We start from the raw sequence: 13,469 nt of genomic DNA, 5'->3' as shown, positions 1-13,469 counted from the left end.
GCCACTTCCGGCTTTTTTCTTTTTGCTTATGTGGTGCTGAGGAATCGAACCCAGGGCCTCATGCGTGCAAGGCAAGTGCTCTACCACTGAGCCACCTTCCCAGCCCTAAAACTTAAAAATTTTAAAACAAATACTGAAGTAAGGAGGTCAGGTCTGGCCCGTACCATATTGGCCACATGGTGGGATTTTTTTTTTTTTTTTTGTCAGTCGTGGGGCTTGAACTCTGGGCCTGAGCACTGTCACTCAGCTCTTCAGCTCAAGGCCAGCACTCTACCACTTGAGCTATAGCACCACTTCTGGTTTTCTGGTGGTTTATTGGAGATAGGAGTTTCATGGTCTTTCCTGCCCCGGCTGGCTTCAAACCAAGATCCTCAGATCTCAGCCTCCTGAGTAGCTAGGATTACAGGCATGAGCCACCAGCGCCCGGCTGTTGGCCACATTGTGGATGGTAGAGTCTGGCATCTTGTCTTCGTGTTGGGTGAAGAAAATCCCTGCCTATCACCTGCTGTCCCAGGTGATGGGTGTGTCCAGATCCCTGGAGGCAGGGGTGGGCACTTAGCTGATAGGTTATTGAATGTGTCAGTGACTGGAACTGGGAATTTCTTTTTTTTTTTTTTTTTTTGTTGGCCGTGGGGCTTGAACTCTGGGCCTGGGCGTTGTCCCTTAGCTCTTCAGCTCAAGGCGAGCGCTCTACCACTTGAGCTACAGCGCCACTTCCGGTTTTCTGGTGGTTTATTGGAGATAGGAGTCTCACGGTCTCACCTGCCCGGGCTGGCTTTGAACCTCGATCCTCAGATCTCAGCCTCCTGAGTAGCTAGGATTACAGGCATGAGCCACCAGCGCCCGGCTTGGAACTGGGAATTTCTTGTGGATCTACCCCCTGCGCCAACCCTATTAGGCCCAGACCAGCCCGATCATCTCCAGTGTCCTGTCTTTTGGCTTGTCTCGTCATCATGGCATCCCAATTCAACTCTTCATTGAAGCTGAATTGCCTTGTTGGTATTGTTTTTGTTATTTCTTTCCTCTCTAGCATGTTTCCTAGCTGTGTTGTGTATTTGTATACTGCAGGCCTTTGTAACAACAGGCAGCGTACAGCCTGCTAACTGTATAATAAAGATCCCAATAGTCTCTATTTCAAAATGTGGCTTTGGGATGATTCACCTTACAACAATACTTTTGCCAACAAATATAATTTTACACAGCTAAGCAGGACCTAGATAGCTAAGACACTTTAGTATACATATACAAACTCATCTTTGTTTTTATCGGTCATGGGGCTTGAACTCTGGGCTTGGGCACTGTCCTTGCTCTCTTCAGCTCAAGGTAAGTGCTCTACCCCTTGAGCCACAGCACCTCTTCCAGTTTTCTAGTGTTTTATGGAGATAAGAGTCTCACAGAGTTTCCTGCCTGGCCTGGCTTTGAACCACGATCCTCAGATCTCAGCTTCCTGAGTAGCTAGGATTACAGGTGTGAGCCACTGGCGCCTGGCACAAACTCATCTTTGAACACTTAACATAGGTAGGTGGAGATAACATGAAAACCCACCATGTGTAAAGATGGCAAAAAACAAGTCAGGATGGTAAGACCTGGTGGAATTTTATAAAGTAAGCAAGCAAGCAGATGAGAGAGAGAAAGAAAGAAGGAAGGAAAGAAAGAAAGAAAGAAAGAAAGAAAGAAAGAAAGAAAGAAAGAAAGAAAGAAAGAAAGAAAGAAAGAAAGAAAGAAAGAAAGAAAGAAAGAAAAGGAAAAAAATAGAGGAGGAGATTGAGCTCCTAACAAGACCAGGAAAGTTACCTTTGCAGAGAAGATGGCTGGGAGGCCATGAGCAGAGATGAAGGACTTGAAAGAACACCCCGAGCCTCTCCATTGTGATGTCTGGCCACCCTTGAAGCATGGTCTAGGTGGTGTGCCTCTGAGGAGTTCAGAGAGCAGCCACCAGGAACTGGCACTTTTTCCTTTTACAGGTGGCTATATTGGCCTTCTCCTATTCCTTCTAATTATTTAAAGCCTTAAAAGCCATGCTCACCAGATCTTTTTGAGGGGTTTAAGGGCCACCCTCAGCCTTTTCTAAGATAAAATGATTTTTTAAAAATAACCATACCCTCCTTCTTAGCATAGTACCGAAGCGCCACTGTGAGGCGACTGAGAAATCCAGCCAAACTTTCATTGAGTCCCTGGATATCTCCAGGCTCTCCAGTGACTTGGCAGGGATGGGCTGTCCATGTGCCAGCGGGGAAGGAAAAGTGATACAAGATTGACAAGGGGATAGATAGTGAGTGCGGAGGGTAAGGAATGCCTGGACATACAGAACTTCTAACCATTTACCATTGTGTTAGCACAAAGTGTAACGTGTTTTTTAGTCCTTTAGTGAAAAGAGCTTCTAGGTCTGGTGAGGGCGTGGAGGGGGAGAGTTCAATAGAACATAGAAGGGCGTGGTCCCATAGGACCTAGAATGGGAGGAGTCTGGTGAGTGTTAAAGAGGTTCTCTCCACCCATAATGCCTCTTTTAGAGTGAGGGTCAGATTCCCAGGTTCAGGCATCCCTAAAATGGGAAGTGACTGGCCAAGGAGACATAGGAACCCTCTGGCTTAGCACCACGTCTAGACAGAGGGCAGAAGGCTCATACAGTAGACTCTCACCAGACAGAGGGGAGGAAATTCACTCACCAAATGTAGAGAGGAGACCCGTGTGGTAGATGCATAGCCAGCAATGGTAAGTATGAAAAGTCCAAGTTGGGGTTCCTCTGCCTTTCCGCAGTTTGGTTCAAGGAGGTGCCATCTAGGAGGGGGGTTGACCCTCAGAAAGAGAAGAGGGGGAGATGCAATGACTCCTGACTCTGTCCCCTCCCAGGTTTTCAGCACCAGGTGTAAGGTTTAGCTGAAAGGAAACCACCACATGATTCAGGCAAAAAAGATTTATTAAGGAAGAGAGCAAACTGCCAGCCTGCCCTGCAGTGGAAGGTATGCTGGAAAAAGGGGGTCCACACCTGGCAGCACTGGGCTTAAGTAGAGAGGGGGACAGGGAGGAGGTGTGGCCACAGTGGATGCCGACATGACCTAGTCTGAGAGTGACTTCTGCAGGTGTGCCGGTCACCTGGGTAATGCAGGTGCTGGGGGGGGGCGGGGATTCTAGGATTCTAGGAAACCCTGCCATCCTGTATGGACAAATGTGTGTGTGGCTGGGGGAGTCTACGTGTAGACTTGCACCAAGGAAAGCGGCCCTTTTCCCTGGGCAGACCTAACAGTCGTCACCAACTTTATCCAATAAACACTCCTGATTCGACCTCTGAAAATACAGCTTCTCTGTCTTGTGGCTGAGTTACCACAATGTCAGGCAGGCCAGGCTCCTTGACACTGATCCTCAGATCTCAGCTTTCTAAATTGCTTGGATTATAAACATGAGCCACCAGTGCTCTGTTTGATATGGTGGAGGAAGTAAGGATGGAAAGTAATATATGACCTGGATTGTATTGTAAGGTAAATCATCCCAGAAGCCACATTTTAAAATATAGAATATTGGAGTCTTTGTTATACAGTTAACAGGCTCCAGGCCACCAGTTGTTACAAAGGCTTGCAGCACTCAAATACACAGAACCCAGCTAGGAAACATGCTAAAGAGGAAAGAAATAACAAGAAGCCAATTCAGCTCCAATGGAGAGCGGAACTGGGACTACATGATGACAGGATGAGCCAGGAGACAGAACATAGGACATGATCATGGAGACACATGTGGCTTGGAGTCCAGTGGCTAGGCTGGTCCAGGCCTAAAATAGGTCGGCACAGGGGGGCATATCCTCAGGAAATTCCCAGTCCCAGGCACTAGACTGACAGATTCAGTAACCTATCAGCCAAGTGCCTGCCCCTGCCTCCAGGGGTCTGAGCACGCCCATTACCTGGGAGGCAGGTGAGGGGGGGAGGGGTGTATCTTCCCCCAGCATGAAGACAAATTGTCAGACCCTACCACCCACCATGTGGCTAATATGGCACCGGCCAGACCTGGCCTCCTTAATTCAGTATAAAAATGGATAATAAATGATTTTAAGATATCAATGTAACTGTGCTTTCTGTGGATAAGACTTCCCTGGTAACTAATTAGCTATTTTAGCTTCTGTTACTCTGCTTCTGCTGTTTGCCGAACACTGCCTGCCCTAACCCAGCTGAGCCATCACTACCCTTTGTTCTATTTCCCAGCCTCCTGCCAGTAAAACCTTGGTGGGGAAATTTAAACTTAAGGTGCGAATTTCTTTTCTTTTTTTTTTTTTTTTGTCAGTTGTGGGGTCTGAACTCTGGGCCTGGGCACTGTCCCTCAGCTCTTCAGCTCAAGGTTAGAGCTCTACCACTTGAGCACAGTGCCACTTCCCGCTATTTCTCTTTATATGGTGCTGAGGAATCAAACCCAGAGCCTCATGCATACAAAGCATGCACTCTACCACTGAGCACCTTCCCAGCCTGCATTAGTACTTTCCACTCAATAAAATCTTTTACATTTTCACTGGTGACTGAAAGACCCCAGACTTCTGGGATACTTTCGTCAATGGGAGGGCGCCCCAGAAAACTCAGACTCCAGGCCAGGAGATGCAACAAGCAGGAGGAGTTTATTCAGCGTTTGCGCAAACCGTATCTCTGCCACGGCATAGGAGAGAGCTCCAAACCGAGGTTATAGGCATTCTTAAAGGCAAAAACCACAAGATTAGCATATAACACCAGGTGTCCCCGGGATTGGCCCATTTAAAAGTCACTATGCACTCCAGCAATCATTTTTACTATGGGGGGAAGTTTATAACACTCTTTGTAAAACAGTTGACTCAGGGCAAGTCTAGGGGGAGCGGTCACCCTGGAGGGGAGTTTACATAGTTACAGGCTTGTGATTGATTAACATTTGGCCTAGTTTGCTGAACTTGCCAGGTCGTCCTTATCTTGGGTCCCATTCTTGAGTCCCATTCTTGGGTCCCATTCTTGGGTCCCATTTGGCCACTTGGGGAATTTACTTGTTTGCTCTTTATTTATGACCACAGACCTTGTCCCCGGGCCGGCATCTGGGCTCCAAGACTCTTTACTCAATTCCTTATTTCCAGAAAATGGGGGGTTAGTGCTAGGGCGAGCAAGTTTACAAAAGCAAAATCAGCAGTTAGCAATTGTAAAATATAACTCTAATTTTTAATCTTTCAGTGACTGAGTGGTCTCACTGCCTGTCCACACTAGAACAAGTTTACAAACTGAAAGTTTTAGCAAAGATTTATTTGAACATAACAATTTAAAGTGGGGGGAACGGGTAGAAAAAGAAATATTCCTGTTCCTTATACAGGAAATGAGAGTTAAGACTCAAAATGGTTAATCCTAGCTGATGGCAATTTGTTTTGTTATCATAAGTCAATGTTATTCCTTAGCTTGACCCACTGACTACCCACCTCTCAGGAAGATCTTCCTGAAATTCTCCAGGCCAGAATCTTACATCTTCTTGGGATCTCCCACTTCATGCCCCCACCCCTCAGGTGTCAGGCACCCCAGTCTTCCCTGCAGGCTACTTCTGGATTATCCAGTAACCTACACAATAGGCCCCTAGAACCCCAGGCCATTATTAAGATCTCTCTTAAGGGGCTGGGAAGGTGGCTCAGTGGTAGAGCTCTTGCCTTGCATGCATGAGGCCCTGGGTTCGATTCTTCAGCACCACATAAGTAGAAAAAAAAGCCAGAAGTGGCCCTGTGGCTCAAGTGGTAGGGCACTAGCCTTGAGCTGAAGAGCTGAGGGGCAGCGTTCAGGCTCCAAGGCCAGCAAACAAACAAAAATCTCTGAAGTAAGTCCTGAAATTCCTTGCAATTCTCCAGCTACCTGAGACCCTGTCCCCCACCCCAAACCCTACTTAAGTTCTTCTACCCTTGCCTCTATTACACTCCTGATGTCTCTAGACTCAGGTCACCATGGGGTCCCTCTTCAACTTTCCATTAAATTCATCTGGTCTGTTGAGTTTGCTTTCTGCTCGTTCTTCATTCTAATACTCTCTCTCTTTTTTTTTTTTGTTGGTCATGGGGCTTGAACTCAGGGCCTGGGCACTGTCCCTCAGCTCTTCAGCTCAAAACTAGCACTCTACCACTTGAGCCACTTCCGGCTTTTTCTATTTATGTGGTACTGAGGAATTGAACCCAGGGCTTCATGCATGCAAGGCAAGCACTCTACCATTGAGCCACCTTCCCAGCCCTCTAATAATCTCTTGACTCGAGTTTTCTAATACTAGCTACTCAGGAGGCTGAGATCTGAGGATTGTGGTTCAAAGCCAGCCTTCGTAGGAGAGTCTATGAGACTTATTTCCAATTAGGCACTGGAAAACCATAAGTGATGCAGTGGCTCAAAGTGGTAGAGCACAAGCCTTGACTGAAATAGTTAAGGGCCTGCAGCTAGGCCCTGAGTTCTGTTATATGGTAATTAATGGGGTTCAGAGATGCCACTGCTAAGGGGAGCCAAAACAAAAAGAAACCAACTCTACTTCTAATGTAGTAGGAGCTTCCCACCCACCCCAGCTAAAAATTAAAATGCTGGTGTTTAAATGTTAAAACAATACTGGTTTCTGAAATGTTAAAACTGGAAAGTTCCTTTACTTGCTGTAATAAGATTGACTTGCTTAAGCCGGGCGCTGGTGGCTCACGCCTGTAATCCTAGCTACTCAGGAGGCTGAGATCTGAGGATCGCGGTTCAAAGCCAGCCCGGGCAGGAGAGACCGTGAGACTCCTATCTCCAATAAACCACCAGAAAACCGGAAGTGGCGCTGTAGCTCAAGTGGTAGAGTGCTCGCCTTGAGCTGAAGAGCTGAGGGACAGCGCCCAGGCCCAGAGTTCAAGCCCCACGACCGACAAAAAAAAAAAAAAAAAAGATTGACTTGCTTGACCATTTGCATTATAAAATGTAACAGACCAGCTTGTTCCCAAAAAGGACTTCCTCTATTTGGGGAGACTTACAGGAAGATGACACCCCCCCCCCCGAGACTTATGGAGAGACCCTATTGTTAGCCACCAATTATGTAATCTTTCTGTGTGTCTGGCAATGGCATTGCCACCTGCGTGTGGCCATGCCCGACCACAGGGTTCTGTGGTTTTTGCCTTTAAAACCCCAGCTTGAGGACGGCTGGAGGTCGCAGTGTCAGCTCCCCAGTCTGCGCTGCATCCCTGGTTGGTCAGCTTTTTACTTCCCCAAATAAATCTATCTTTTTATATAAGACTGTCTCTGTGGGGGGGACTCTCTTCCCTTTAACACCACAATTCAAAAAGATCGAATTTGGAGTATTTATTTGAAGTGGGCCCTGAGAGGAGACTTGAGCTGGTACAGCTTCTTTCCAGGCTTTGCCTTGGTTTTAGGGATTTTAGGGGGAAAACAAAACAAAAAAAACCTCTAAACAAGGTTACCTCGACCTTGGCTCCAACCAGCCCAGTTCTTGGAATGGAAAGAATGCCTCTAGGTCCCCCTCCCCTTAACAACCTAACCCACCTTGATTGTTCAGTTAAGGACTGACCCATAAAACAGATGGGTTGTAATCTGGCTCCAACTGGTGACTCCACCTATTGGCTACCTGTGTGTCCTCTGGTATGACCATACAATCCTTTGTGTGTGTTATGGTTACGATCCCATTGGTCACCTGCGCGTGACCAGGCTCGACCTTGTGAATTTTGCCTTTAAAAACCTAAGTATGTGGGCTGCTCCGGGTCGCAGTATCAGCTCCCGAGCCTTGCTGCGGCCCTGGCTGGTCAGTGTAGGAACCTTCTCAATAAAGTTGCTTCTTTATTAACAATTTTGTTGTGGTGGGCTCTGTCACTCTGGATGACTAGTTGGGCTTGCCTGCCTGAGTAGGGGGTCTTCCTACTACATATTAAAAGGCCAGAACAGGGGCTGGGAAGGTGGCCCAGTGGTAGAGCTCTTGCCTTGCATGCCAGAGGCCCTGGGTTCAATTCCTCAGCACCACACAAGCAAAAAGAAAAAAAAGCCGGAAGTGGCGCTGTGGCTCAAGTGGTAGAGTGCTAGCCTTGAGCTGAAGAGCTGAGGGATAGCGCCCAGGCCCAGAGTTCAGGCCCCATGACCGGACCCAAAAAATAAAAAATAAAAAAAATAAATAAATAAAATAAAAGGCCAGAACAGAGCTTTTGGGGGGGGGGAGGGGGGTCAGTTATGGGGCCTGGACTCTGAGGCTGAAGTGGACCCTTAGATGGGGCCCAAGCTGGTATGATTCCATTTTGAGCTTTGCCTTTGTTTTAGGGATTTTAGACTTGACAGGCCTAGTTCCCAGAATGAAAAAAAAAATGCATCTGGTCCCCCTCCCCTTAACAACCTAACCCACTCTAGATTGTTCAGTTAAAGACTGACCCATAAGACTGGCAAGATGGCTCAGTGGTAGAGTGCTTGCCTTGCATGCATGAGGCCCTGGGTTCTATTCCTCAGTACCACATAAGCAAAAAAAAAAAAAAAAAAAGCCAGAAGAAGTGGTAGAGCGCTAGCCTTGAGCTGAAGAGCTGAGGGAAAGCGGCCAGGCCCAGAGTTCAGGCCCCATGACCTGACCCCCCCCCCCAAAAAAAAAAAAAAAAGACTGACCCATAAAACAGATAGGATGTAATCTGGCTCAAACTGCAATCCTTTGTGTGTGTTGTGAACCCATTGGTAACCTGCGAGTGACCAGGCTCAACCTCATGAATTTTGCCTTTAAAAACCAAAGTATGTAGACTGCTCGGTGTTGCAGTATCAGCTCCCGAGCCTGTGCTGCATGCGGCCTAAGCTGGTCAGTGTGGTCAATAAACTTGCTTCTTTGCTAACAACTTTGTTGTGGTAGGCTCTGACACTCCAGATGACTAGGCAGGCTTCCTACTGCAGGGCTGGGCGCTGTCCTTCAGCTCTTGAGCCACAGTGCCATTTCTGGCTTTTTCTGCTATGTGGTGCTGAGGAATCGAACCCAGGGCCTCAGGCATGCAAGGCAAGCGCTCTACCACTGTGCCACCTTCCCAGCCCAGCACATAGCTTTTATTTTTTATTATTATTTATTTTATTTTTCTGTCAGTCGTGGGGCTTGAACTATAGGCTTGGGTACTGGCCTTGAGCATTTCAACTCAAGGCTAGGGCTCTACTGCTTGAGCCACAGCGCCACTTCTGGTTTTCTAGTGGTTTATTGGAGGTAAGAGTCTCACAGATTTTCCTGCATGGGCTGGCTTTGAACCATGATATCAGATCTCAACCTCCTGCGTAGCTAGGATTTTAGGCATGAACCACCGGTGCCTCCAGCACATAGCTTTTAAAGACAAGAACACATGTTTGGGGTGGAGAACAAACTTAACAATCTTGTTTTGTTTTGGTTTGGTTTTTTTGTTGGTCATGGGGCTTGAACCCTGGGCTTGGGCACTGTCCCTCAGCTCTTCACATCAAGGCTAGCGCTCTACCACTTGAGCCATAGTGCCATTTCTGGTTTCTGAGTGGTTTATTGGAGATAAGAATCTTACAGCCTTGGGCTGGGAAGGTGGCTCAGTGGTAGAGTGCTTGCCTTGCATGCATTAGGCCCCCGGTTTTGATTCCTCAGCACCACATAAAAAAACAAACAAACCAGAAATGGCACTTAGATCAAGCAACTATATTTCCATTCAAGACCCAAGACCACCACCACCAACAACAACAAAAGACTCAAAATGGTGTTTTTAATCTTCAGCCTTTATACTTTCTGAGCTAGGAGAATGTATGTGGTCATGTCTTTTAGCAACCCCAACCATTAGGGAGTGGGTTGTTTATTCTAAAATATGGTGACATGTCTAGACCAATCCAAAATGGGGACAATAGATGAGTTTTAGGGCTTCCTGTCCTAATATGCTTCTTTCTTTACCTATTTATGAAGAGTTTGCAGCTTTTTACCTTTTCAAAAAAGAAGGCACATTCAGAGGCCCTCTCTGGTCTAATCCTTGTAATTTAGCATCTGATAGGATATGTGGTATATATATGTGGGTAGTTTAACTGCTCTTTCAGTTTACTTCCTGATTTTAATTTCTGAGCCTAGGCCTTTTGATATTTGTTTAAAGTAATATAATTTCTATGTCCCTTTATCTATCCTGCCTCATTTTTGTGCATTGAATTCAGGGTAATGTGGGATCCCACAGGCCCATGTTAGGGAGATCAGGTAAGGCTTTCATCTTGGAAAATGACTTGAATGAAGAAAATGGCTTACTAAAACTTCCCTGGCTGCAAAGCTCCCTTAATCTGAATCATCTACCCTCTTCCTTTTCCGCAAATGTGCCCTGCAGTTGCAAAAGAGAACTTGTAGATTGAGGGCCCTAAGGTTTGTAGACGTCTGCTAAAAACTGATGCTTCCCCATAAGTCAAGATTCAATCTCTGCACAAACAGCCGCTTCCTGTTCCCATCCTGCCCGGCTTCCTGTGACCAATCACCTACCCCAGTGCCCTGCCTTGCCAGACTTAACTCTGCCCAATAAAAGGGGATCTCAGTTGTGAGAAAGTGCATCATTGTCTCTCCAGTCTGGCTGGAAGACTCTGACGTCCTTCTCAGACTTCAACCCAAAAGAAAAGTCTGTTGGTCTATTAAGTTCACTTTCTGCCCTTTCTTTGTCCTGATACCCTCATGACTCAGTTTCCTTACATAGGTGGTGACATCTAAATTCAGACTTGTAGGATAAATTGGAGTTAGCCTGGGAAAGAGAGGGATAAGAAAATAGAGACTTTTCAGGCCGGACAGAAACAGGATAATCAAGACAGCTGGTAGCAGACCTACCGTCATTGCATGGAGGTAAGGTTTAGTGACGCTTCCCTTTAAATGCAGGGATTCTTGACTTTAATCTCAGAATAAGAATTTTTGTTTTGGGGCTGGGAAGGTGGCTCAGTGGTAGAGCGCTTGCCTTGCATGCATGAGGCCCTGGGTTCGATTCCTCAGCACCATATAAGCAAAAAGAAAAAAGCCGGAAGTGGCTCTGTGGCTCAAGTGGTAGAGTACTAGCCTTGAGCTGAAGAGCTGAGGGACAGTGCCCAGGCCCAGAGTTCAGGCCCCACAACCGGACCCAAAAAAAAAAATAAATAAATAAACCAAAGAATTTTTGTTTTGTTTTTTTTCTTTGTCAGTTGTGGGACTTGAACTCTGGGCTGAACACTGTCCCTTAGCTCTTCAGCTCAAGGCTAGAGCTCTACCACTTAAGCCACAGCACCACTTCTGCCTTTTTCTGTTTATATGGTGCTGAGGAATTGAACCCAGGGCCTCATGCATGCAAGGCAAGTACTCTACCACTGAGCCACCTTCCCAGCCCCAGAATAAGAATTTCTGGGCCAGTCACAATGGTAAGAAAACTTGGCAGAGCTTTATTAAGTAAAAAAGCAGACAAGCAGACAAAAAGCAGATGAACAGAGAAGGGCAGTGGCAGGCTAGCAGAGTGTGGGTGCTCTCATAAGGAATTACAATGAAACGCAAAGAGACAAACACACAGACACATACGGAGAGACAGGGACCCCCCCCCCACAGACACTGCCCCCCCCCACATACACATAAGGAAACACCCAGAGAGACATACAGCTCCTTGGGCTGCTGGGGATAGTTATAGGGTAAAGGCAGGGGGTCTAGCTTTAAAGTTATGCAAATCTAAGTGCTTTGTCTTTGCTCTAATCATACCTGGTAATTCTTGGGTAAGAAATGCATCCCTCAGGAAGGAATGCAACCTGTTGTCTCTCTTTGAAGCAAAGATAGCATTTCTAAGTTTCTAAAGAGTTGCCTTCACCAGGCCTAACTTTTCTGAATTTATCCTGCTTCATTTCCCCTAAAATGACTTTTGTTCACTTAATCTTAGGGAAGTACATGAGTCCTATAGTTGCTGTAAGCTGACCATTCCTCATTTTCCCTTCATCTATCCTGCTTCAGTACAAATTAAAGAGCAAAGAACAATTAGTTCAATGGCTGGAAGTTCACACTGAAGTGAAGGCAATTAAGAGAGGGGTAGCTAAAGAAATGTTAGGCAAGCCGGGTGCTGGTGGCTCACGCCTGTAATCCTAGCTACTCAGGAGGCTGAGATCTGAGGATTGCGGTTCAAAGCCAGCCCGCGCAGGAGAGACCGTGAGACTCCTATCTCCAATAAACCACCAGAAAACCGGAAGTGGCGCTTTAGCTCAAGTGGTAGAGCGTTCGCCTTGAGCTGAAGAGCTGAGGAACAGCGCCCAGGCCCAGAGTTCAAGCCCCACGGTCGACCAAAAAAAAAAAAAAAAAAAAAGAAATGTTAGGCATGCTGTGGCAAAGGGAATCAGAACATAAAAAGCTGTTCATGCCTTGCAATAATAGTAAGATCATTGAAGTATATTTTCTGGAGAAACAGAGAATAAATAACAAACTATTGAAGGTATATACCAAAAAGACAAATAGGACTGGCTATATAATTTGTGGGATCTAGTGCAAAATGAAAATGAGGGATCTTTTTCTTTTTTTGGGGGGGGTCTGGTCGTGGGGCCTGAACTCTGGGCCTGGGCACTGTCCCTCAGCTCTTCAGCTCAAGGCTAGCGCTCTACCACTTGAGCCACAGCGCCACTTCTGGCTTTTTTCTTTTTGCTTATGTGGTGCTGAGGAATCGAACCCAGGGCCTCATGCATGCAAGGCAAGTGCTCTACCACTGAGCCACCTTCCCAGTCCCAAAATGAGGGATCTTTTTTTTTTTTTTTGGTTGGTTGTGGGGCTTGAACTCTGGGCCTGGGCGCTGTCCCTCAGCTCAAGGCGAGCGCCCTACCACTTGAGCTAAAGCGCCACTTCTGGTTTTCTGGTGGTTTATTGGAGATAGGAGTCTCACGGTCTCTCCTGCCCGGGCTGGCTTTGAACCTCCATCCTCAGATCTCAGCCTCCTGAGTAGCTAGGATTACAGGCGTGAGCCACCAGCGCCCGGCTAAAATGAGGGATCTTTTAAGAAGAATTTCAAGCCCAGCGCTGGTGGTTCATGCCTGTAATCCTAGCTACTCAGGAGGCTGAGATCTGAGAATCAAGATTCAAAGCCAGCCCGGGGTGCTCGCTTCCCCTGCACATGTACTAAAATTGGAATGATACAGAGAAGATTAGCATGCACAAGGATGGCACACAAATTCGTGAAGCATTCCATATTTTTTGTTGTTGTTGCTTTGTATGTCCCTCCCCCATGGTTTAACCCCTGTTTTCACTGTATTTGATGTTGTAGTGGGGAGGGGCAGTGAGACCATTCAGTCCTCAGTGAAAATGTAAAAGCTTTTATTGAGCGAAAAGTGCTAATGCACCAGGACAGCTCCTGGAATTGGGATCCCAGGAAACAGCCTCCAGGCCAGCCCACAGGGGCTTTTAAGCATTTTGAGCTAGGGCAAGGAAAGGGGGAGGCTGGGTGTTGGGTTAGCCAATGATTGTTACAAGAAATGAGCACCTGAAGTTTAAATTTCCACCAAGGTTTTGCTTGTGGGAAGCAGGGGAATAGAACAAAGGGGGATGATGGCCCCTGGGTTAGAGCCCCCACT

General features: G+C 46.8%; 1 pseudogene; it reads left to right on the top strand.

Moving 5' to 3' along the window:
* Positions 1 to 12,993: 12,993 nt before the first annotated feature.
* LOC138806438 (U6 spliceosomal RNA) lies at positions 12,994 to 13,093 on the top strand (annotated as a pseudogene).
* The last annotated feature ends 376 nt before the right edge of the window (positions 13,094 to 13,469 follow it).

Source organism: Dipodomys merriami, unplaced genomic scaffold (genome assembly GCF_024711535.1).
Source record: "Dipodomys merriami isolate MVZ:Mamm:240054 unplaced genomic scaffold, mDipMer1.0.p SCAF_4, whole genome shotgun sequence".
Taxonomy (NCBI): Eukaryota; Metazoa; Chordata; class Mammalia; order Rodentia; family Heteromyidae; genus Dipodomys; species Dipodomys merriami.
The sequence above is the reverse complement of the archived record's forward strand: the minus strand, read 5'-3'. Positions and strand labels throughout refer to the sequence as shown.